Raw genomic sequence first — 24487 nt, 5'->3', positions numbered from 1 at the left:
AAGAAATTTGCTCTGAAGGTCATGAAACCTGATACTAAATATTCTACAGAGAAAAAAACATTCTCACGATGAAAACAGGTTAGACTCAATGTTTTTTATGCAGCTGATAACATTTGATAATAAACTATAGAAAGAGCTGTCTTTCATTATCTGCTTTTTTAAAATTATCTGCTGATAACATTTGATAATAAACTATAGAAAGAGCTGTCTTTCATTATCTGCTTTTTTAAAATTATAAGGTACAGTATATGGTTTTGCAATCATAAGATAAAAACAAGGTTTTTTGTAAAAAATTATATAAATATACGTGCAGATTATAAAGGAGACTTAATTATTATTGCCACCATCATTATTTATAATTATAAAGTCACTGGAATATGGGCACCACTGACACCAGACTATGAGTTTAAACCGTGTGCCATCACTTATTAGCTGTGGGACTTTGGCCGTATCTGTTTCATCATCTGTAATATGGGTTCTTGCTGAGAGGATATGTTCTGTGAGTTAATACTTATAGAACAGAAGAAACTAAGTATGCTGCAATTACTAAAAGTTAACTATTAAAGCACCGAGTAAATTGCATGCTTCCTTATATAGCTATTTTTAAATTCATGCCAGAATATGATATGTATTATATATTTTATAATATATTTATTCATAAGACTAGAGAGATGAACATAGCAGACAGATGCCTAAGATATGTTGGTTGTAAGAATAAAGAGTCATCATAATTGTCATAATTTAAATAACATCTAGCAAGAAAAAATATTTTTTATATAATGTGCTTCTTTCATATACTTCTATTAATATCGAAGCAATCCACTTTTAAAGATTTGTGAGTTTTTTTAAAAACAAATTTCTTCCTGTTTGCTGAATGGGTCACAGAGGCTGGAAGTAATTTTTAAATACTGTATATGACTGTGAAATTTTGAGCCATTAACATATGGTATCAGTGTTTCATTCTGATGACCGTAGCAGGGGAGGCACTGTGAAGGTTGGCAGCAGAAACAAAAATTTTACAAAGCACAGTCTATGCTGTGATGTTCAAATAACTTCAGGTAACATTGGAATTTATTTGAGTTCAAATTTACTCCAAAAACTTAGTATACAGTTTTCTAGTTCTTTTTTTTTTTTGAGACAGAGTTTTCGCCCTTGTTATCCAGGCTGGAGTGCAATGGCGCAATCTCGGCTCACTGCAACCTCCGCCTCCTGGGTTCAAGCAATTCTCCTGCCTCAGCCTCCCGCGTAGATGGGACTACAGGCACGTGCCACCGTGCCCAGCTAATTTTTTTTTTTTTTTTTTTTTTTTTTTTTAGTAGAGACGGCGTTTCACCTTGTTTGACCAGGATGGTCTCGATGTCTTGACCTCGTGATCCACCCGCCTCGGCCTCCCAATGTGCTGGGATTACAGGCGTGAGCCACTGGGCCCGGACCTACATTTTTCAATAGTCATACAAATAGCCTACTTACACACAGTGATCTATCTGATGGAAATCATACACAGTGGTCTATCTGATGGAAAATTTTTGTTTCTGTCAAGAAAGACATGCCATTACTTGCCGTTTGCAGCTTAACTTGCAGATGAATAATAGTATGCATTCAAAAAATTGGTGCTTCCTCTCTGTTACCCCACCGTTTGTATATGACAATGATTATCACAGCAACACATATCGGACTTTTACCATGTGCTGGGTACTTTACTAAATCTCATATGCTCTCTCATTTAAACATCCAATAATGTTATCAGTTAGTCACTTGTTATTTTCATCTATTATCCTTAGGAAACTATGGCCTAAAGAAGTTACCTGACCATGGTAACAAAACTAATATGTAGGGCTGTCCAGGATTGAACCCAGGTCTCTGTTCTCCAGTCTCTATTTATCCCAGAAACAGTTTGATGGCTCATGAGAGCCGGTCCAGTGCTCAAGGATCATCTAATCTGAATACATCTTGATTTTACTCGATTATATTCTATATTCATAAGAAGTATGTTTAAAGTTATTTGATCAGTTGACATGGTGTTTATTAACTAGGAAATAAGCTTACTCCTTAAAATATAGTGGAAAACGGTCTGTTTTCACGTCAACAGTTATATGTGAGGTGTAATCTAATAGTCCTTGAGGGTGTGGGTTGCTCCAGTCTGATCATTTACAATTAAATGATTTATGGAATAGACATTAAATGGCGGTGAAGCTGGATAAGTTACTCCCTTTTCAATTCAATTAAGAAGAATATACTTTCATTTATGGGAGTGATACACAGTAAAATTTGTTTATGGAAATAAAGTAATAGCAGTGTAAGTTTCATTTGGGTGTAACAGTTTTGCAATAGAAGTAAAACAATGGTTGATGTTTGGAAAGCACTGTAATTCAAGTACTTTTTCAGAATCACACAGCTTTGAATTTAAATTCTGCCGTTCAGTCCAACTACCTCCCCTTCTGCACGCCCTACCCTGCCAGGGTGTCCTACTGTCTAAACCTCAGGAAAATCATTAATCTCTTTGCCTTTTCAAGTGAAAATATGAGATACTGGACATGAGAATACAAATGTTACAGAATTATTTTCTTATTAAATGTCTGTCTTTCTATTATACCTAGTGCTTAGCTCAGGGATAGGTATCTTGTAGTAATCATCCATAGGTTGAGGTAATAACGTTATTCTTTTCCAGGTTTTTATTCTCTTTCTCATTTCCATGCCTCATATTGGCTATCTCTGTATCAAAAATTAAATATCACACTAAGTAACTGAAAAAAAGCCTAACTTTCTAGAATTTAACAATCTCTACCTCTAAGTAAATTTAAGCCCTCTATATTATGAGAGTAGTGTTTATAACAATAACAGTATTGCAGTATCAAAATTGCTCATCAAATGAAGTATTTATATAAACTAAATAAATTGTTTAATTGAGTCATCCTTTTTTTTTTGAATGGAGTCTCACCCTGTAGCCCAGGCTGGAGTGCGGTGGCGGGATCTTGGCTCACTGTGACCTTCAACTCCCGGGTCCCGGTCAAGCAATTCTACGTCAGCCTCGCAAGTAGCTGGGATTACAGGCATGAGCCACCATTTCCAGTAAATTATTGTACTTTTTAGTAGAGACGGGGTTTCACTATGTTGGCCAGTCTGGTCTTGAACTCCTGACCTTGTGATCTGCCCGTCTCAGTCTCCCAGTGTGCTGGAATTACATGCATGAGCCACTGCACCTGGCCGAGTTATCCTTTTTTTTTAAAGTCACAAGTCATGCAAATCCTGAGTGGTTATACATAACGTAAATTGTGAGACGAATCAGAATGTGACGATACAGCTTTGTCACAGAAAAAAATAAGGGTCAGGAAATTAAATTTCCTTACAGATAGTTCTAAACAGTTATTCTGGGATTCATTGGAAAAAAAATAAATGGTGATGGGGCATGATTTTATGTTCTTAGTAACAGGAAGTGGCAGAGCAACTTTTCTTACATGCTTCTGAGGGGATTAAATCTGGTTGCATGGGAATAAATGTTTGAATTCCATGGAGACTCTAAAATTTACACTAAGATGTTTCCTGTTACAGAGCCTTTGCACATGTTGATTTAATGACTGCACATGCCACCCCATCACCTAGTTGGCTTTTTCTTTTCTTTTACATGATTGCTTCTTATTGTCCTTACAAATCATCTGACATCTAGAGACCTTGTTCAGAAGCAGACACTGATTCAGTATGTTTTGAGTAAGCCCTGAGATTCTTTATTTAAAAGAAGCTTCTAGGTAATGATGATGCTTTCATTGCCAGGCCGTATGTTGAAAGTAGATGTCTTATTATCTCCTTAGAAAAACTTTCCATGATCTTGTCACTCAAAGTAGTTTTCTCCCTGTCATTCCTATTCCAGTACTCTGTTTATTTAATGGCCTTTATTTCACAGTTTTAATTATTTTATTTGCTTATTTCTTGATTGTCTATTGTTTCTAGATTGTAAATTGCACAAGGTCAGGGACTAGGTTATGTTGCTTACAATATATCTCTAGAGCCTGACACCTAGTAGAAGCTCAATTAATAGATAAGCAAATGAATAAAAAAAACTACCTCCAGATTACACCAGTGTGTCATAGTTTTACTTAGACCAATGTTTCTAAAATTTTAGAATACATCAGAAACCCCTAGAAGGGCTTGTTGAAATGAAGATTGCTGGAATACCCAATGCAAAGTTTCTGATTTAGTAGGTCTGGGGTAGAATCTGAAAATTTGCAATTCTAAGTTCCAAGATGATGCTGATGCTGCTAGTCCAGAAAACACACTTTGAAAACAACTGACCTGTAATACAAGATACAGTTTACTAATCACCAGCCTCAAAAGATTATCCTGAAAAGCTGATGCCAGTCCTTGAGAAATACTTGATTTAATTTCTTTACTTATTTGGCACTTAGGATTCAGTTTTCACTGTTAACCTAACAATTGTGAGTATATATGTAATTACTATTCATTTTATTTTTCATATGTATATATATATATCCTTGAGGAAAGGAGAGGGAAGATTTGATGTCCATTCCTGCAGCAGATCTTATGAATTGCAGTCACACCAGGTTTCTTTTTAAGTCCCAAGTAATGTTGCTTGCTCACTGCTTTTTGACATTTTGCAAGCATCAAGGCTGGCCCCTGAGATCATCCACTTTGTTTGACTTCCTTCACAATAGCTCAGAGACCAAGAGAACTTTTCTTTCCTTTCTCTTTTTTTCTTTTAGCTTTCAAAACCTCACCTTCTTGCTCAACTTTTATTCTCTTCTCTTTTCTGTTTGCAATGATGAAGCATCACCGGAAAATGGAGGCAAATGAATAATTGCTGCATAAGCTTTCTAAAGCGTGGAAAAACATTGAAGTCATTATTGTAAAGTATGCTGTGAATTTTAAGAGAGTATATGATATCTCATTCTCCCTTTAATTATCTCCAGAATATAGTAACATGGGTAATGAGAATTAGAATTTTGGCCACAGGCAAGATATTAATGTGAAATAGCATTTTCATTTAATTATTGATTAATAAAAAGTACATTAAAGGGAAATTAAGCATGTTTTCAGTGTAAAAAAAGTTAATATAAGCAAGCACTTTTTAAGATGTGTATTTTAATAGGTTGTGAATTAAGCTTATTTAAAGGCTGTCAGAAATGTCTCTCTGCATGAAGATAATTTTAATAAATTCAAAAATATGTCATTTTTCACAATAAACCCAAGAACCATATGAAATAACATTATTTTTATTTGAAATGACTAATCCTTATAATTACATTTTGAATTTCCACTGATTTTTTTCTCTTGAAAGTCTCCCTCCACATCAAGATCTGATAAAATTGTGATGAAAATTACTCTTAAATTATACACAAAGGGGTTGGAAAATTATTACAATATGTATGAAAATGTTTTATGCTTCCAGCTTAGTTCTCTGACTTGTATTTTATTGTCTCTCTAAGTTCTCACATTATTCTTATATAATTTTCTAAGCCATTATCTGATTAGTTTTGTGATGCCTTGGTAGATTGGAATTTGATTTTTAGAACTTAATGATATGTGGTGTTAGTTTGAGGTAATAAAAGAGAAACATGTCTTGGCCTTTAATATTTTTTTATCTTTTTGGAAAATTTATATTGCTCTAGATAAACCAGTGATATGAGAGAAAATGTGATATGGAAGTCTACGTGCTGCCATTTGATTACAGGTTTATTTGAGCTAATTACAGCAAAAATGCCATATTTGTTTTCAGCAATTCATTTGCTGGACAGTTCTTCAAGCAGCCAGGAGAAAGCTGCTAGAGACAATTTCAGCAATGCAGAGACAATGCAGAGACTCCTTAATTAAGCTCTGGCTGATGTTCCAGAACCTCTCTTCAGAGCCTGGGGAAATAACAGTACTCTGTTTATTTAGAAGATACCTCTTGCCCTAGGGCTTTCAGGTCTTCTTAATACAATCAGTATGCCAGTCTGTCCTAAAAATAAAAAAATCAAGCATTATGTTTAAATTTATAGCGAGTACCTGTATTTTCTGTAAATATGAATTTCATTGATTAAAATATTTCAAATTCCAATCTATTTGGTCCTCATCAAAAGAGTCCTATCTATAAGGAAGTAGTAAGAAAAAGAATGGGATTCTCTGTTCTTGATTAATCTTTAACCAACTTCTTTTATAGGACTACATAGTTACAAATCTGATTAGGTAAATTAGAAATTCCCTTGAGAAAATTTAATATTTTCCTGAGTTTTTTTTTGAGACGGAGTTTTGCTCTTGTTACCCAGGCTGGAGTGCAATGGCGCGATCTCGGCTCACTGCAACCTCCGCCTCCCGGGTTCAGGCAATTCTCCTGCCTCAGCCTCCCGAGTAGCTGGGATTACAGGCACGCGCCACCATGCCCAGCTAATTTTTTGTATTTTTAGTAGAGATGGGCTTTCACCATGTTGACCAGGATGGTCTCGATCTCTTGACCTCGTGATCCACCCGCCTCGGCCTCCCAAAGTGCTGGGATTACAGGCTTGAGCCACCGCGCCCGGCCCCTGAGCTTTTAAAATCAGGAAAGATATTTATTTGCATATTTAACTATTTATATGTAATTATGTGTTATCTCCCATCTTACCCAGCATACTTATTCCAGGAATATTTAAGGTGGCTTTTAAAAGAAAGTATAGTAGAGAGAAGTTGAAAAAAAATTAAAACAAGGCCAAAAAGTGAGGCAAATAGAAATAAAGATATGGAAAATACAGGCCTTACAGCCTCACACACTTTACTGAAGAGTATACAGAGATGGCAAATGGGCAAATGAAAAGATATTTAACATCATCAGCCAATAGGGGAATGAAAATTATGACCACGATGTGATACCTTTTTTGCACTTATTAGAATGGCTAAAATAGCCAATACCAAGTACTTGAGAAAATGTAAAACAACTGGCATTTTCATCCACTGCTGTTGGAAAATGTAAAATGTCACTGAAAAACAATTTGGCAGTTTATTACATAGTTAAAAGCACCTTATGACCCAGCAACTCCTCATCTGAGTGTTTACCTTATAGAAATGAATTTATATTCTCACAAAACATATAACAACTGTGTTCATAATTGCCAAAAACTGGAACAACCCCCTATGAAATCCTTCAATGGATAAATGCATAAATTGTAGTATATCTATACAATGGGACACTTATCAAAAATAAAAAGGAATAAACCATTGATACATAAAAAATCATGCATGTAAATCCAAGGCATTATGTTCAGTGAAAGTAGCTATTCTCATAGGGCTACATACTGTATGGTTTTATTTATAAAATATTCTGGAAAAATTGGTATTGATGGAGAACAGATTAACAGAACAGAGGATGGGATGGAGGAAGATTATGATGACAAACTGCTAGGAGAGAGCATGAGGGGGTTTTCTGGCTGACGAAACTATTCTGCATTTTGATTGTGGTGATATATTCATAAATATATATTTTAAAATGCATATACTTATACACTGGAAAAGTTGACTTTATTGTATAATTTAATAAATAACTTTTTTAACCCCCCCCCACACATTTGCAAGAATTAAAACCACAATTTTGCATCTAAGTTCTGTCCATATGTCAAAGAATGTAACAGTACCCATAGTTATATGGGTGAAATATAGCTAGCTACTCAGGGTCATATCTATTCCTAACAGAATAATATAATACCTATGTCTATTATAATAAAAACATCTTTTTAATAACCTGAAGTATATATCAGTAATAAATCATAATTGTATTCTACCTTTTGCATGTCTGGCCACTTCTTTTCGTGTCTCTGTTCCTTTGTCTGCTTTTGAAGTATAGCTATTCTCTAGGTTGTGTCTACCGTCCTAATTTATTCTAGCTCAGAAACATCTCCCTGAAATTTTGGTCTAATGGCTTAACCTAAAATCTCCTTGCTTAGGATGACTTCTAAATTTGTACCTGAAGTCCAAATATCTTTTTATATCTCTTTATAGTTCTGTGTATAATATACCCTCTTAGATACCATGCTAATCCAAAAAATCCCCACACCCCAAAAAATTTAATTAGTAGTCTTTCTTCTGAAATCTAAGATTCTTCTGAAATCACTGACCTCTTGATCACTAAAGCTGGAAGCATCATATTTCACCAACTTCTTATACTCACCCTCTCTCATAATATTAGTTACTAAATATAGTTGATTCATTCAATTTTGCATTTTTCCCAGCATAAAAACTTAAAGCCTTAGTCATATGTACTTTGGAGTATTAGAGCAACCTTCCTTATGGTCCTTTGGCTCTTATCTGTTCTATCTAAACTTCACTGCTATACTCTTAATAGCATTACTTTATAAACTCAGATGGATTCTTCCTATGTTGACTGAAAATATTTTATTCTCACAGAAAAGAAAAATCCAAACTTCATATGGTATTTAACACCATCAGTAATCTGTGACATTATCTAGCACTGAGTACATTTGCATCACTACCTAACAATGTCCCATCCACCTGGACTGTGGCCTCTTCATATGTTTTGCTATTCCTTGAAGCTGCCATATTCCCAGCCAAGTACCTCACTTTATACGTGTGATACCCTGTATATGTCCTCTCCTCCCCTCCCCTCCTGTCCCCTCCCCTCCCTTGTTCTCCCCTCTCCTTCTCTTCTGGTCTCCCTGTTAGAATTCTATCTACTTCACATTTCTACTCTTACAACTTATCTTTTCTCTAGACTCCCTCAGTTAAGGAATTTGGAAATCATTTTACCCTCCTTTGAGCATTCATAAAATGATTTTATACATTCACTTATGGCATTAATTTATTTATTTTTATTTCTTTTATTATACAGGCCTATCATCTTCCCCACTGGGATTACAGCCTTCTTAAGAGATGCAATCATATATTAATCACACTTCCTTGTCTTAAATCCTTTTTGGAAAAAGGTGCAGCACAAGTACATGTATAAATAAATAATCTTCATTTTCTTGTTAGATCTGGAACAATGTCCCTCACTTATAAGATATACAATGAATGCTTGCTCTACGAATAAATGTATGAGTGAATAGCAGATGGATTAAGCAGGCTAGGGAGTGTTGGAAATGTTACCCTGTATATTACAATTTCAGGAAGATAATCATTAACAATAATATGTTATTACAAATACCATTCTGCATGATTGGTTAATGTCAACATTTATTTATTGTGCACTTATACATATCTCCAAAGGTCAAACTATATTTTTATCCTATCATTCACCTGCTCAAAAATTCAATGTCTACCTGGGTGCACTTCAGATGAAATTTAAACTTTCCTTTTTTGTTCATGGATGACATTTTTATTAGCTGTGCTCTTCATCCAGTATGCCAACACATATCTGGATATATAAATACTGTGTTTCTCAGTATTGTCTGTGATCCTCCCTCCCTGTTTTCTTTTTTCTTTCTTTTTTATTCTTCCTTTCTTCTCTGTTTTCCTCAACTGCTTCCTCGTCCCTCCTTTACCTCCATTCTCTCTCCTTTGTAAAATTGTTATATTTTAACATCGTTTTGCTGCTTATTATCTGCTACATCCTGATCTGAGAATGCCTCAGACACCATGAAATAGTTACTCTACTTAGGGAGCTCACAGTCTAGCGTGAGCCAAGTCAGGTTTTCTGTTTTTTATTTTGCTTTTGTTCCCACTGCTCTCAATAAGACTCTTACTCGCTCTCACTGTGGCACAACCCACCACTGCTCTGCTCAGTCCTCACATGACACTTGATATAATGCCCTCTCCCTCCCCTTCATCCATGTTTTCTCCAAAATGAAAAAACCTTTTATAACCATCTCTCAACAGAAGTGAGCTACACTACATTTGCCACTCTGCTTCTTATTCCTTTCATAGTTGTGATTCATTTTTACAACGTCATGCTGCCATTCGTGTTCTTTAGTTGGCTGTTTCAAGCTTATTGTCATATGTTAGTCAAGGTTACTGAGTAATTTTATTTTGCTTATTTAAGTAGCCCTCATTCATTGTTCCTAGCAAGAGTCCTCATGGGAAATGTGCTTAATCAATTGATCACTGAAAATATTAATAAGAACTGATTGAGAAAAAAAAAAAGACTGGTTGAGTAAAAGCAAAAGTTTACTTAGGAATATTTGTTAGGGAGATTTTTTTTTGGACTAAAATAGTGTACAGTAAACTCAGAAAGAATAGAGTCAATTGTCAATAGTGTTTATCTCTGGATATAGGATTTAGAGAACTTTGACATTCTTCTTTGTACAATTATATATTTCAACAGTTATTTTATTTTATTTTTTATTGCATTTTAGGTTTTGGGGTACACGTGCAGAACATGCAAGATAGTTGCATAGGTACACACATGGCAGTGTGTTTTGCTACCTTCCTCCCCTTCACCCACATTTGGCATTCTCCCCAGGCTATCCCTCCCCAGCTCCACCCCACCACTGTCCCTCCCCTATTCCCTCCAATAGACCCCAGTGTGTAGTACTCCCTTCCCTGTGTTCATGTGTTCTCATTTTTCATCACCCGCCTATGAGTGAGAATATGCGGTATTTCATTTTCTGTTCTTGTGTCAGTTTGCTGAGAATGAGTTCGTGTCCTTTGTAGGGACATGGATGAATCTGGAGATCAACAGTTATTTTTAAATGTACTGTATTTATTGAAATAAGTAACGTAAATGTAATAAATCTTAATATTTTGTACTGAGTATGAATGTCAACATTTTACAAAATTGGAATTGTAGATTTCCAAACATATGTTTTGCCTTCCAGGAGATATTTTAGGTTATCAGTAAATATATAGAGACATATATACAAAAGCTCTGCCAAAGATATTTTACTCTATACTTGATCCTGCCCGAGGACATTATTATTCACTATGAAACAATAGAGGGCAGTAGAATAATGGTTCATAGAGCTTATTTAGCAAAACTAACCAAATCCCTCATTCTAACCCTTCGAAAAATTATCAAAATAGGTCTAACACATTTATGAAAGTAAAAAAAAGTTAGTATCATGATTTTTGCTTTTATTTGCCAAAAATAAAGTTTAACCTGAGTGTGGAAAAGACAACTTCTGTGTTCAGAATCTGATAGTATTTATTTGACCTTGTGTTAACTTTCCTGGGCTTTGAGCTTTCCATGAGAATGTTAATAAGTAGTATTTATACTTTTAATTGATCTATAATGTAGGATTTATCTATTTACAAACCAGTTTAGAGAAAAAGAAAACAATCAGTTTAATCTAGCTACTGAATACTTAATGGCTGTTAACAAAATAACACCTTAAATGACTGAATTAAACTGTTTGTTTTCGAATGTGCTTGTTCATACTGGTTATGTAAAAATCAACTTAAGGCAACTGAATATCCTCAGATGTAAGGTTGACAGAATGCAGCCCAGGGAAATTCTGATTAAAGAGGCTTTTACTGGTGCCATGCAGAGCGGTATTAGAGCCTCAGGCAAAACTGAAAAATCAGCATTATGATTACTCAAAATGTTTATGTTTTGTTTATCATAGATGTTTGACATTAATTTTGACTTTAAAATTATTTCACTAAAATATTATTTATCTTAATTTCTGGTTTGCTTGTCATTTTGGTAGCTTGTTATTCTGTCCCTGAGGTCAGAACCTTACTTTCTTCACCTTAATGCCAGTCCTGATAGCTACTCAAACCAACACCCTGTTGAGTCACAGCAACATAAGGAAAACTTGCACTGGGGAGAATGATAGAAAAGGAAAGAAAAATGTAGAGTTAGTACTCAAAAAGATGATCATTAGTAGAGTGCCCTGCTATGCAGAATTCAAAGTGCGATACATAATGAAATACATTTCAATAAATCATGCTTTAAGCCTACTTGGAATGCAGCTTTCTTTCCTTCAAGAACAAGAATGAACTACAACCTTGGTCATATATGTGTCTATATCTACATTATAAAATGCATTTGTTTAATTTCTAAGTTCAGAGAGAAAAGCAAACTAAAGCAAATCACATTGGATGTAAACATTATCTTCAATTCATATCGTCATTCAGTAATCTGCTTTCCTCCTCAGAACCTAGATTACCATATCAGATCATGTCTATCCTAAGAAGCATGATGTTAGTGCCCACAATATTGCAGCTTCTGGAAAAACTTTACCTGCCCTGATCTCAAGGAACCTTGCTCTGTACCATCTGACTTTCTGTAAGTCATAAAAATAGGGAAAATTAAGAGAGAGATGGATGGATAGATGGATGAATGGATGGACAGGCAGATAGATAGATGATAGAGATAGATGATAGATAGATAGATAGATAGATAGATAGATAGATAGATAGATAGATAGATAGATAGATAAATAGATAGATATAGATGTTGGATTAAAATAACCCAGCCAGGGATGACAAGAGAGTGAATTCTAGCCAGTCTCCTCTTTCTAGTCTTGAGCTTAACAGAATTTCCATAGGCATCCATTTAGGAGTTCAAATTGTGTACCTTAAAAAACAGTGTAGCAATGGATAAAGAGAAAAAGAATTCTGTCCTCAGATAAGCTGTGCCATTGGTATGTGCCCCCCATTGGAGAATTATATTAAAGACTCAAAAAAGTCTTGAAGACTTTCCCTGAATGACGAAGCCAGCATTTCTCAAATCTACTTGACAGTGGAAGATAAACTTTTTTAGAAAACATAACCCCAACGAATGTTTCACAGACTAAGTATTCTCTGCACAATGCAATTTAGAAAATGTTGACCTATATTCATAATATAGAGGCTTCAGTTACATCTTGGTGTGAGTCTTGGGGTTGGTTATTAATAATATTAAAAATAGGAATGATAACCATAGTAACTAACATTTGAATTGAATGTTTTTGGTCTGGATTGGGACCGTTCAGAAACATACAACTTTACCACCTTCCTCTCTCCTTCCCTCGTGCTATATTCTTCCTTTGTCAAAGGATTAACACTTCAGAAAACACACACACCACAGGTTAGAAAATATTTGGCTTATACAAGAAAATGTGAACATGCATAGAAATAATGATTGATGCTTGGAGCATTTCAAACATAATAGGAACAGCCTTTTTCATGACCTAATTTGTGTCACACCACACCACTCTCTTAGTTCTGAACATTTATATCTTCATATCATGGTTGTTGTGCATCTCTTATCTTATTCGCTAAATGAATAGTTCCATGAAAGCAAGATGTTCCTATTTCAAATGCTTTGGATCATTGCTGCTATATTCCCTGCAGCTGTCTTTATACCAGATATAGGTAGGGCTGTGGAATGTATTAATGAATAAACACATTTCTGGAACTTTGTTTTCTAAAATTTTAGAGATTTTTCCATCTTTTAGATGAGACTATGCTTATTTGTGAGATAGACTATTACATTTTTCAAATGGAACCTGTGACTTAAAAGAAGGATTCAATCGCTCTAAGTTAGTTTTACATTTAGTGAAAGGAGGTGCGTAGGAAGAGATTTTCTTCCATTGCATTCCCATACCCTAAAAAGAAATCGTCTTCAACATCAAAAACCTTAAGGTATAGTATACTTTTTTTTCTTCTATTTTAGCATTTTATAGCATATCCCAACTTACAAATGACCAAGAAATGGGTACTTAGGCTGTGCCCATGGCAGAAACATTCTTTTACATATCCCAGACACAAAGCTTATTCTGTCTGATCAAGAAATATTAGGTAATACTGTGAGCACTTTGATATTTCTGTATGTCTGTTAACCACTCAGATGTGTTATTGAAATATGAGGGTCAAGTTGATAGGACCTTCTAGTTGGGAGGGCCTTCCTGAAGTTTAATTTATAAACATCACCTTTTAAATTGTGACGGTGGACACAAATTTCTTGCTCATTCAGTGAAGATGATTTTGAGACTGTCTCTACAAATTTGGTGACTACTGAGGTTTTCCTTCTTCGACTCATTGCTGTTGTCACCAGAATAATTACACACACACACATACACACACATATACTTTTACATGTCCCAGACATAAATTTTACAATCAAGATGTATATTATATGTACATATATATATATGTATGTGTGTGTGTGTGTCATCAACTCTCAATTCCATTCATTGGATGTTAGCTTACTTTGAACGTTTATCTCTTGAAGATAATTCTTAGAACAATTAAAGAGGCAATCCAATTCTGTTTTAATTTATAGATCATTAAATGTTGCTAGAAAGAAGCAAGAGAGTCATTATAAATATAAACTGCCTCATAACTATATTGACCCAACATCTAACAACACTGACCTACTTGCAGTGTATATTTAATTAAAATAACATTAGACAGAACAAAATTAACTTTAGAGAATAACTGAAGCAAATGGCTATAATAAATACAATTATCTATTACCTAGTGTCACATCATTGAAAGACTTTTATCAATATATCTTCTGGAAGATAATTGCCTATTAATATTTGGTTATAAAATATTTCCTCATGAACATTTAATGTTGTCTTACCATCAGGATAATAGGGAGTTTTTCAGTCTGAATGTTTTTAATATTATTTGCGAAGGAGACAGTTTGATGTCTAAATAATTCTTCATAATACACAAAAGAAAAAGAATCACTTGAGATTTAAATTAAAACCCTTAAATTAAAAAAAAAAAGACAGAAAAAGTTGTTTCCAAACTTTCTAATGAAAGAGAATGAAAAGTAAGCATAATCAGCATAGCTAAATGTGGGTGGGGGCTGGGTGCCATGGCTCACACCTGTAATCCTAGCACTTTGGGAGGCTGTGGCAGGGCAGGATCAAATGAGGTTGGGAGTTTGAGACCGGCCTAGCCAACACAGTGAAAATCCATCTCTACTAAAAATACAGGCCAAGCGCGGTGGCTGACACCCATAATCCCAGCACTTTGGGAGGCCGAGGTGGGCAGATCACGAGGTCAGGAGATTGAGACCATCCTGGACAACATAGTGAAACCCTGTTTTCACTATAATACAAAAACTTAGCTGGGCATGGTGGCACTAACCTGTAGTCCCAACTGATCAGGAGGCTGAGGCAGGGAAATCTCTTGAACCCGCGAGGTGGAGGTTGCAGTGAACCCAGATTGTACCACTGCACTCCAGCTTGAAGACAGACCAAGGCTCTGACTCAAAAACAAAAAATGGTTAACTAGGCATGGTGGTGGGTGCCTGTAAACTTCGCTACTCTGGAAGCTGAGGCAGGAGAATTGCTTAAACTCAGGAGGTGGAGGTTGCATTGAGCCAAGATGGTACCCCTGTGCCCCAGCTTGGGCAACAGAGTGACACTCTGTCTGCAAAAAAACAAAAACAAAACAAAAATGAAAATGTAGGTGGGTATACTTGCTTGGTATGAAACAAAGAAATTGGACAATTCAGCTCATTTCCATTCTTAAAGGCAACAATAGAGCAATTCGGTATAGCTGTAATACTATATCAGCAAGTAAATGTTAACAGAATTTAGGAGAAAAGGGTATGCCAAAAGCTTTTGATTGTGATAAAAGTTCTTGTATTTTGGGAGAAGAACATAGCAGTCTGAGGCTATTTAAATGTTATAGTTCCTTTAGTTCATAAGCATTTCTGGAATCTCTCCTTAAGAAGAATTTCACAGTAAGTAAATTATAACATCTACAATATCACTCCTCCTTGGTCTAAACATGGCAGGCTAGTGCCTTTACTGCTGCATTGTGTTTTGTTTTTAGTGCACATAGGTAGTTAAAAATAGAATGTTAAAAGGTGAGCAATTTGGCCACTTGGTTGTAACTATTATATAAGAAGACTAAATTTTACCCTGTGAGGACAGAGTGCAAAATGAGTAGAAGAAATGTACCTCTTTAAATGTTTTAAAATTTCTCATTCGGAGTTACTTTGAACCAACTGTAAATGGAAGAGATGATACATAATCATCAGCTTGTGAGGTCCTGGGAGGATTCCAGATTCTCTTCCTCAGTACACACACACAACATCCCAAGATAGGAAGAGAAGTCCATCTGGCCACATGATAGTACTATCAAAATGTTTCTTTAACTATAGAGACTAACACAGAAATTAGTACTAATAATAATTCTGCTGGATTCTAAAACTGATGTTTCCAAGATGGTCAGGAGTGGATGGAGAGTAAGAAGACTATGATCTCAAGGAAGTAACAGTAATGCACCCAAGTTAAAAGAAACAATATTGTCTTCTATAGGAGATTACATCCATTTTTCCCCTAGAACCCCATGCCTAGCATTACTAGCACAGGGTAAGTGATCAAAAAATGTTTGACAACACAAACCTGTCATCATAATAAGGAATCATGACCTTATTGATATCACTGATTGTCCTTCATGATATTTTGGTCATGTTCTACATGTGCTTTCTGTCTTCCAGAAGGAGCTTAAAACTGTGGTTGGCCTAGGGTAAAGAGAAGAAGATGAATCTAAGGACCTGAGGAAATCTTAAAGGAGGAAGTAATAGTAAAATCTTCCAGTTTTCAGACAAAAACCTTTCTCCAGAAGATAGGACTGTAGCTGTTTGCTGCAATTGAGAAATGGAGCAGTGAATAAGCTTTACTAGCTCTTTGACAATTAAAATAACGATAATTACGTAAGTACATGAGAATTCCTGATTCCAGTGCATGGTATATAGAAGTTTCTAAATATGGTGATATAAAGCACCGACATCTTTGGAGTAATTATTACTTGGGCTTTCCTTCCAATTCCAGCTCCTGAGGAATAGGAGCAAAGAATGAAGAGGGCGACTATGAACAAAACTTTGCAAAAGTTCTGGAGTGGACACCCTGCAGGATTCTCAGTTGCTTTTAATTACATTTTTATTACTTTAAATATCTTGTTCAATTTAAAACCCAGCATATAACCATTTTCCCCTTTATGTGATTCAGATGTTTATGAGTGAAAACGTTCTACATGTGTAATGCTTGATATTTATATTACTAGTGTTTATTTTATATATTTTACATAACAAATATTTTTATATAGTGATTAACTTTTTTATACCCAAAATTAAAAATAGAATTAATACAAAATATAATGCACATGTCTAAGTCACTAAGAATGGGTGTTATTTTCTTAGTTGTTAATGGAAAGCAAAACCGCATGGAAAACAGTATTAATCAGCTAGAAATACATGATTTATCATTCCTTCAGTGGGATGAGTATTTCCCTTCCATGAGTTTTCTGGGCAGGTTAGCTGTTTGACCTCGTTGATTTGTTTGGAGGCTTACTAAATTGAAAACGGCAGTCAGCACAAAATTTGTTTTTCAATAAGTTCCTGGCAATTTTGTCAGTATTGGATTCACACTCCAATGGCAAGAATGGAAACGCTTGATGATGGGCTCTTTTTCATAGTTTAACAAAGCTCAGACTCTGGTAAGTGACTTTGCTGTTATGCTGGTGTAGATTTCTCATGACCATTGAAAAATTCTGGAATAGATGCAGCTTTTGAAATATTTTATTATGATCTTTTTGTTTGTTTTAAATTTGAGTGAACCCAGCCAAGAACTTTGAATTAGCTTTTAAATTGAGCTCACTTTCTTTTCTTCATATGGCTTTTCCTGAGCCTTCCTCTACAGGCCAATGCCTTACACCTGTATTAGTTTTCCAGGGCTGTAACAGATGACCACAAATGGGTGGCTTAAAACAACAGAAATTAATTCACAAATGCTTTAGGAGGGAATAAATCTGAAATTCAGATGTTGGCAGGATTAGTCTCTTCTGGAGACTTTGAGGGAAAGTCTGTTCCATGCCTCTCTCTTGGTTTCTGCTGGGTGCCAGAAATCTTGGGCATTGCTTGGCTTGTAGCTGCATGGCTCTGATTCCTGCCACTCTAATGCCTTCTTCCCTGTGTGTGCCTCTCTGTGCCCGCTGTTCTTTCTATGGGAACATCAGTCATTAAAATTAGGATTTACCGTAGTCCAGTCTGACTTCATTTTTACTAATTATGTCAGCAAAGGAAGCCACATTCTAAGGTTCCAGGTGAACATGAATTTTGGGAGATACTATTCAACCTACTACTCTGTATACTAGATTCTTCTTCAGAGTTAAACCTCAGACTGTGTCAATTCTCTGGAGCGGATTTCTTATTACCACCGAAGGGGTCTAGAGTCTATAAAATGTGACTCTCTATTGAGACAGAGGCCTGGTCTCTGTACTTCAGTAACGTCTGTGTGCAAATTTATCTTATCAGTTACCATTCCAGAGCAAAATAATTTCCATGCCTTTTTTTTCTCCTTTAGGATGCAGGATTTTTGAGGAGTGGTAATGTAGTGGCACTACTGAAATCTCGTATTTCAGCACCTATCCAGAATATACAGGCAGAATGTTGACATTGTTTACTGAATTGCTCATTTATTTATCTTTGCATTTATTTAATATCTTTGAATTATTCATTTAAATATTTATTGAATGCCTACTATGTCATGCCGTAACAAATATAGCAATGGGAGAAGATAATAATCTATTTTTAATCACATACCTGTTCTGGATCACATGCCTACTTAAATATTAGTTCAACAATTTCCTGGGAAGTATGCATATGTACACATAGTTTACCATACAGTTCGACAGAGTTCGTAGAACACAGAGGTCTGTGAATTCTTGGTTAAAAATTCCTGGCATTTGTCCTATGTATACTACTTATCTTGCTTTAATGTTCTCGTTCTCAGAATATTTGCAAGGCTCGTCATAATACATTATACTTGTCTTATCAGTTGGAATTCCTTTGGCATAACAAAAATCTCAACTAGCATCTCATTAGACCAGAATCGTTTAATTTTTCTCACTTAAATCTTTCGAAGATCAGAAAATGATACCCTGAAATGAAGGCCTCAGAAGCAAAAGTTTTCTCTGACCTTCACCTGCCCCCCTATATTTGGTCCCTTGTCTCCCTGAGGCTAGCCATAGAAACTAGAATCTCTCTTCCCCAAAGTGGGTAATAGAAACCAGAACACCTTTTCCCCAAAGCCAGCCATAAAACCTAAGAACTTTACTCATATCTTTCCCTCTGCCTCTCTGTGTAAAAACTGGTCCTAAAGAAATTATCTGACCTACATTTTTTGATTACAGGTTTTAAGACCCCCATTCCAGACAGGGTCCTGCCCCATACCTGAAAGGAGAAACTGCTGCGTAGACAAGCAAAGAAGAATCTAAACAGTCAGGTCTTTTGGGGCTTCTCTGTTCCATCTATTAGCATTAGATCTTACCTTTACTGTCCAATCATATTTCTATATGGCTCTTTATACTTTGTTGAACCCAAGCATAAAAATGGAGTTTCCCTTGTATCTTTGAGGTCTTCCTTCTGAAGGCTTCTGGTCAAATACATCTGTATATGTTTTCTCTTACTAAGCTGTCTTTTATTGGTGATTTTCAGTGATCTTCAGAGGGCAAAAGGGGAACTTTTTTCTTGAACCTACAAAACCAATTCTAGAGATTGACAGTTGCTGAAATTCATTCAGTTCTTCAATGACTTTTTCCAAACCCAACCCCTTTCAAGTAGCTACTCTCCTTTCCTTAGGAAAGGTGTTAATTTTGACGCCATGTTTTCATCCAAACAGTGAAAGCAGTAGTTGGCTGAGAAAGTAAACTTACCTTCTTTTACCTCCTATTAGAGGGTAAAATTCTTTCTATCAACACCCTAGAAGAATTCCTGTTCTGTGGAATCAGTCAGAAGAGAGTAACATAGAAACCTCTGGGTGCTAGCAATACTGGAGGATTAATATCGACCCATGACCAGATTTGATCTCTAGTTAGATCTATATGCAGAATTCTGTATTTCTTTAAAAAATATAAATTAGAGTTTCTTGTTTTCTCATCCTGAGGGTGCAGCAAAGTTTTCTCTTGTCTCCACTTCTAAAAGCTGATTAGCAATAAAGATAGGATTAGAAATTCAGCTAGCAACTTCTTGTCTAGAGCTGATCTTACCTTATAATACTGACAAAGCTGTTCCGTGATGAGAAGGAACTGGCAAGATTAGTATTTTTAGAATGAAATTTGGAAAATAATTATTAATTTTCTAAATTTCCTTCAAGAAAAACATTCAGATGTATAGCAGCAGATGTTTTTCTTCTGATCGGCATTCATTACTCTCTCTTCAGGTAACCTCATTCTAATTTTGCATTGTGGAATCACTATACTCTCATCTTCATGAAATCAAGAATTCTGAGCCTACCCTGTTATTCCAGGAATTGACAAGTGAGCAACATCTGGCCAATTATCATAATCTACCTCTGACCCATCAGTGCACACACAAGAGGAAAATAAGACACAAATTTGTAACTCTGGCTGACACTATCAGGAGTTAGACGCAATCTGATGTGGTTTGGATATTTATCCCCACCCAGATCCATGTTAAAATGTAATTCTCAGTGTTGGAGGTGATGCTTCGTGGGAGGTATTTTGATCATAGAGGCAGATCCTTCATAGCTTGGGGCTGTCCTCATGACAGAGAGTTCTTAAGAGCTGGTTGTGTTAAGGTGTGGCACCTCCCTTCCCTCTCCTCCTCCTGCTTTTACCATGTGAAGTGTCTGCTCCTGCTTTACCTTCTGTCTGCCATGAGCAAAAGCTCCCTGAGGCCTCCCCAGAAGCCCAGCACCATGCTTCCTGCACAGCCTGCAGAACCATGAGCCAATTAATTCTCCTTTCTTTATAAATGACCCAGTCTCAGATATTTTTTATAGCAATGCAAGAATGACCTCATATGCAATATTTATGCTAATATTGCTAAATTGGTGGAGTAGATAAGGCTGAATGACAACTTGGCAATAACTCAAGGGAATGAGAAAGAGAAGAAAGAGGGACTTCTTTATTTACTGAACATTTTCATAGTACAGGAAGTATTTGAAGTGTTTTACATAAAGTATCTTATTCAGTCTTCCTACATTCCTATAAAGTAACACGATTGCCTCTACTTTCAGATGAGATTTAAGAGATGAAGTGACTCATCCAAAATTACACATTACCAAGAAAGAATTTGAACTCATATCTCAGGATATGGAGATGGTTTATATTTACCATCTCACTCCATTCTGAGTATTGATATCTTAAGGGTATATATATTAATTTATGCACATGGTAAAGTTACTAATATATATCGAGATAAAAGTAAGTATAGTGTAGTGTTTCTTTGTCATATTATATTAACTACATTGGCTCTAATTAGGGGGTTTCATCTCTGATCAGAGAATGTTTCCAATGACCAAATTGGTGACTGTGAAATAACTCTCTTCTATGGTTTGCTGGACTGAATGAACGTTGACAGTTGTCCTCTATGTAAGAATAATTCAGTAGCATAGCTACTGACAACCACGCTTAGGTTAATAAAACCATCATGCACCCACTTGCTCAGGATAAAGTCTAGGGTCCTTTAACCTCCTTCTTCCTTTTTATTATTGCTCTTATCCATTAGCAAATCAAGTCTATTTTACATCCAACATAGATGTTGGATTGACTATTTCGCAGAATTTCCTCTACTGGCCCTAGTCATATCACTATTTTAGTGAAAATGTCGCAACAACCTGCCTCTTGTTGTTCCTATTTCTGCTGCTCTGTTGCATCCTTTAGTTCATTCTTCACAAAGTCACTTGACTGATCTAAAAATAAAAATCAGATTGTCTCACTTCCCTGTTTAAAATGCTTCAAATGGCTTCAAATCGCAATTAAAATAAACTCCTAATGTATTACCATGTCTACAAGACTCTAATACCTTCCTTCTGTCTCTAAATTCGCCACTACCATTCTTTCTCTTTTCCACACTGTAGCAACCCTAGCCTTTTTTTTTTTCCTTTTTAAAATTTCTTATGCACACTGAAGATGTCTCTGTTTCAGGCATTTTTGCATTTGCAGTTCTCTCAAAATTCCATACTCCTTTGTCTTTGTAAAGCTAATGTCTACTCATCATTTAGCTGTCAGCTCAAGTGTCACCCCTAAGGATGACTTTTCTGAACACCCTACCCAAAATAACCCATTATGTGAGCCACCTCTCTCTCATTAGCCTGTTTTATTTTCTTCATAGCATATGTCACTATTTGACATTGTCCTGTTTATGTATTTGTTTATGGTTTTCATTGTCTTCCTTCTCTTTGGCTTACTCAAGTCCCAGTAGACTTGAAGTCCCTTGAGAGTAGGGACCTGCTTTGTCTTGTGCATAGAACAGTATCTAGCATGCACTATATACTAAATAATAATTATTGAATGAATGAGTGAATTGGATTTGGAATGAAAATCAGTGAGACAGTCAACATGAAAAGTTGACCTGAGTCCATTTCTCAGTATTTGTTTACCTCTTTTATGCCTGTATGCATTTATTCTGCTTTGGATACCTCAAAATGTATTTTGATATAGTTTGAAGTGGCTGTTCAGAGGGACTGCAGACAGAAGTAATCCTGCAAAGCTGCCTTTTGTGGGAGAGAATTGCATCTGCAGTGAAAATCTGCATGGTTGTTGCCAGTCTTTCCTGAGACCCTTCCTTCTCCAACTCTAGAAAAGATTAAGAGTCTGACACTTTTAAAGGTCTGAAAGAAATATTGACCCTCTAGACTCTGAGGGCTGCTATCGGTGAGGTTTTGTCTGTATAACAGGAGATGTTTTGCTGGCCAGGCCTCCTCTTCTTCCTTTTCCATAACCTGTTTTGCCACCAAAAACTGTTTTGCCATGCTCTCAGCCCCCATTCTTTTTGTAATTTCAAGATGGTATAAAAGCATCAGCCGTGGAGCTGTTTCTTAGAGTTGTCATATTTAATATAATTCCCGTGCACACATGTGCATGTAAAAAATATGAATGCATTTTTCTTATTTATCTGTGTATTATCAGTTTGTTTTATAGACTCACATTACTGAAACATTAAAGGAAAAATGTAAACCTCTTTACAGGACTGAGGGAGCAACAGAGGCCTGTTGGAAATGTGACCGTATGAGAAAAAGGCTATCTATACTGTCTTACTTATGTAGCTCTGTGCCTTTGAACCCAAGTGTTCAATATGAAAATCAAAGAAGAAAGCTTTTATTTGAAAATGAAATCTCTACAGAGGAGATTAGCATGTTATTGACATTTGTGCCCAAAATTTCTTTCTCAGAAATGAACAGTCGCCAGGGGTGAAGGACAAAGGGCCATACAATTTCCCTCAATAGCAGCCACCATACTTAATTTTTTTCTTGGCTCAAATACATTCAATTTTAGAATCATCATTAAATCAAAAATATCATCTGCCCCTAAAAGATTGTGTGTACACCCCCCCACAGACACACATTAGAGATGAATTTTTTGTAAAGCCTAATAGGCTAGATTGTATCTTGCTATTTTCATAATGTCACAGCACAGCATTTCATTCATTTTGGTCTAAAAATAAAATGTTTTATTAATCAGCAAAATGAGATTATTCATTGCAGACTGTCATCATGTTCATGAAGATACATGGCTCGAAGTTAATTATAGATAGCTTTCAACTTACTATCAGTTGGTTATCCCAAATTTATTCCACCCACTTGTGTAGTTTTCCCGTAGAAATAATACCATGAAACAAATTCATGAGTGTACCAGTGCTGTTCAATAGAGCTCTTAATAATAATGGAAATATTCCATATTTGTACTGTCCATAATGGCAACCACTAGGCACACGTGGCCACTGAGCACTGAAAAGATGGCTAGCGTAATTGAGTAACTGATTTCTGGTTTTTTTTTTTTTGAGATAGAGTCTCATTCTGTCACTCAGGCTGGAGTGTAGTGGCATGATTTTGGCTCACTGCAACTTCTGCCTTTCAGGTTGAAGTGATTCTCCTGCCTCAGCCTCCTGAGTAGCTGGAATTACAGGCACGTGCCCCATGCCCAGCTAAATTTTGTATTTTTAGTAGAGACAGGGTTTTGCCATGCTGGACAGGCTGGTCTCAAACTACTGACCTCATGATCTGCCTGCTGATTTTAAAATTTTATTTAACTTTAATTAAGTTATCTTAAATAACCATATGTAGCTAGTGGCTTCTGTATTAGACAGCAGAGATAAATAACAATATCCTTAATGAAACTATACATTCAGACCTGGGCAGTATGAATTAAACTATCTACAGATAGTTTAATTAGTTTACTTTACCAAAAATCATGCAATTACCTTTTTCATAAAACATTTGCATTTTGACTATGAGAACAAATTTGGACAAATAAGCCACACTCTTTCTCCTGAAATTCATGGACTCCTCTTGCTTACATAAAGAATTCCAAGAAGTAGAGGTTAATCACAAACTCGTAATTGGTAATAACTATTCCAAGAAGTACTGTATCCTTTAGCCAATCATCCAGTCACTTAATTTTGTTAACCCGTGGTATTTCCATATGAATAGACTGCAACTATCCTGCTATTTCACTTCAGTTTATCCTTAAAAATCTGAACAAACATGAAAAAATGCTCATCATCAGTAGTCATTAGAGAAATGCAAATCAAAACCACATTGAGATACTATCTCATGCCAGTTAGAATGGTGATCATTAAAAAATCTGGACACAACAGATGCTGGAGAGGATGTGGAGAAAAAGGAACACTTTTACACTGTTGGTGGGAATGTAAATTAGT

At 35.7% G+C, this 24487-nt stretch overlaps 1 long non-coding RNA gene across 4 annotated transcripts in view; it reads left to right on the top strand.

Moving 5' to 3' along the window:
• LOC103789015 (uncharacterized) overlaps positions 1 to 24487 on the top strand; it is a 724824-nt gene that overhangs the window by 681805 nt on the left and 18532 nt on the right. For all 4 annotated transcript variants that reach the window (XR_013530713.1, XR_013530714.1, XR_013530711.1 and 1 more), the window contains one exon: positions 16304 to 16519. This is a non-coding gene — a long non-coding RNA (uncharacterized LOC103789015). The remainder of the gene's footprint in view (positions 1 to 16303; positions 16520 to 24487) is intronic.

The sequence above is a fragment of the Callithrix jacchus genome, chromosome 2 (genome assembly GCF_049354715.1).
Source record: "Callithrix jacchus isolate 240 chromosome 2, calJac240_pri, whole genome shotgun sequence".
Lineage (NCBI taxonomy): Eukaryota > Metazoa > Chordata > Mammalia > Primates > Cebidae > Callithrix > Callithrix jacchus.
Note: the sequence above shows the minus strand (reverse complement) of the source record. Positions and strands in the feature narration are given on the sequence as shown.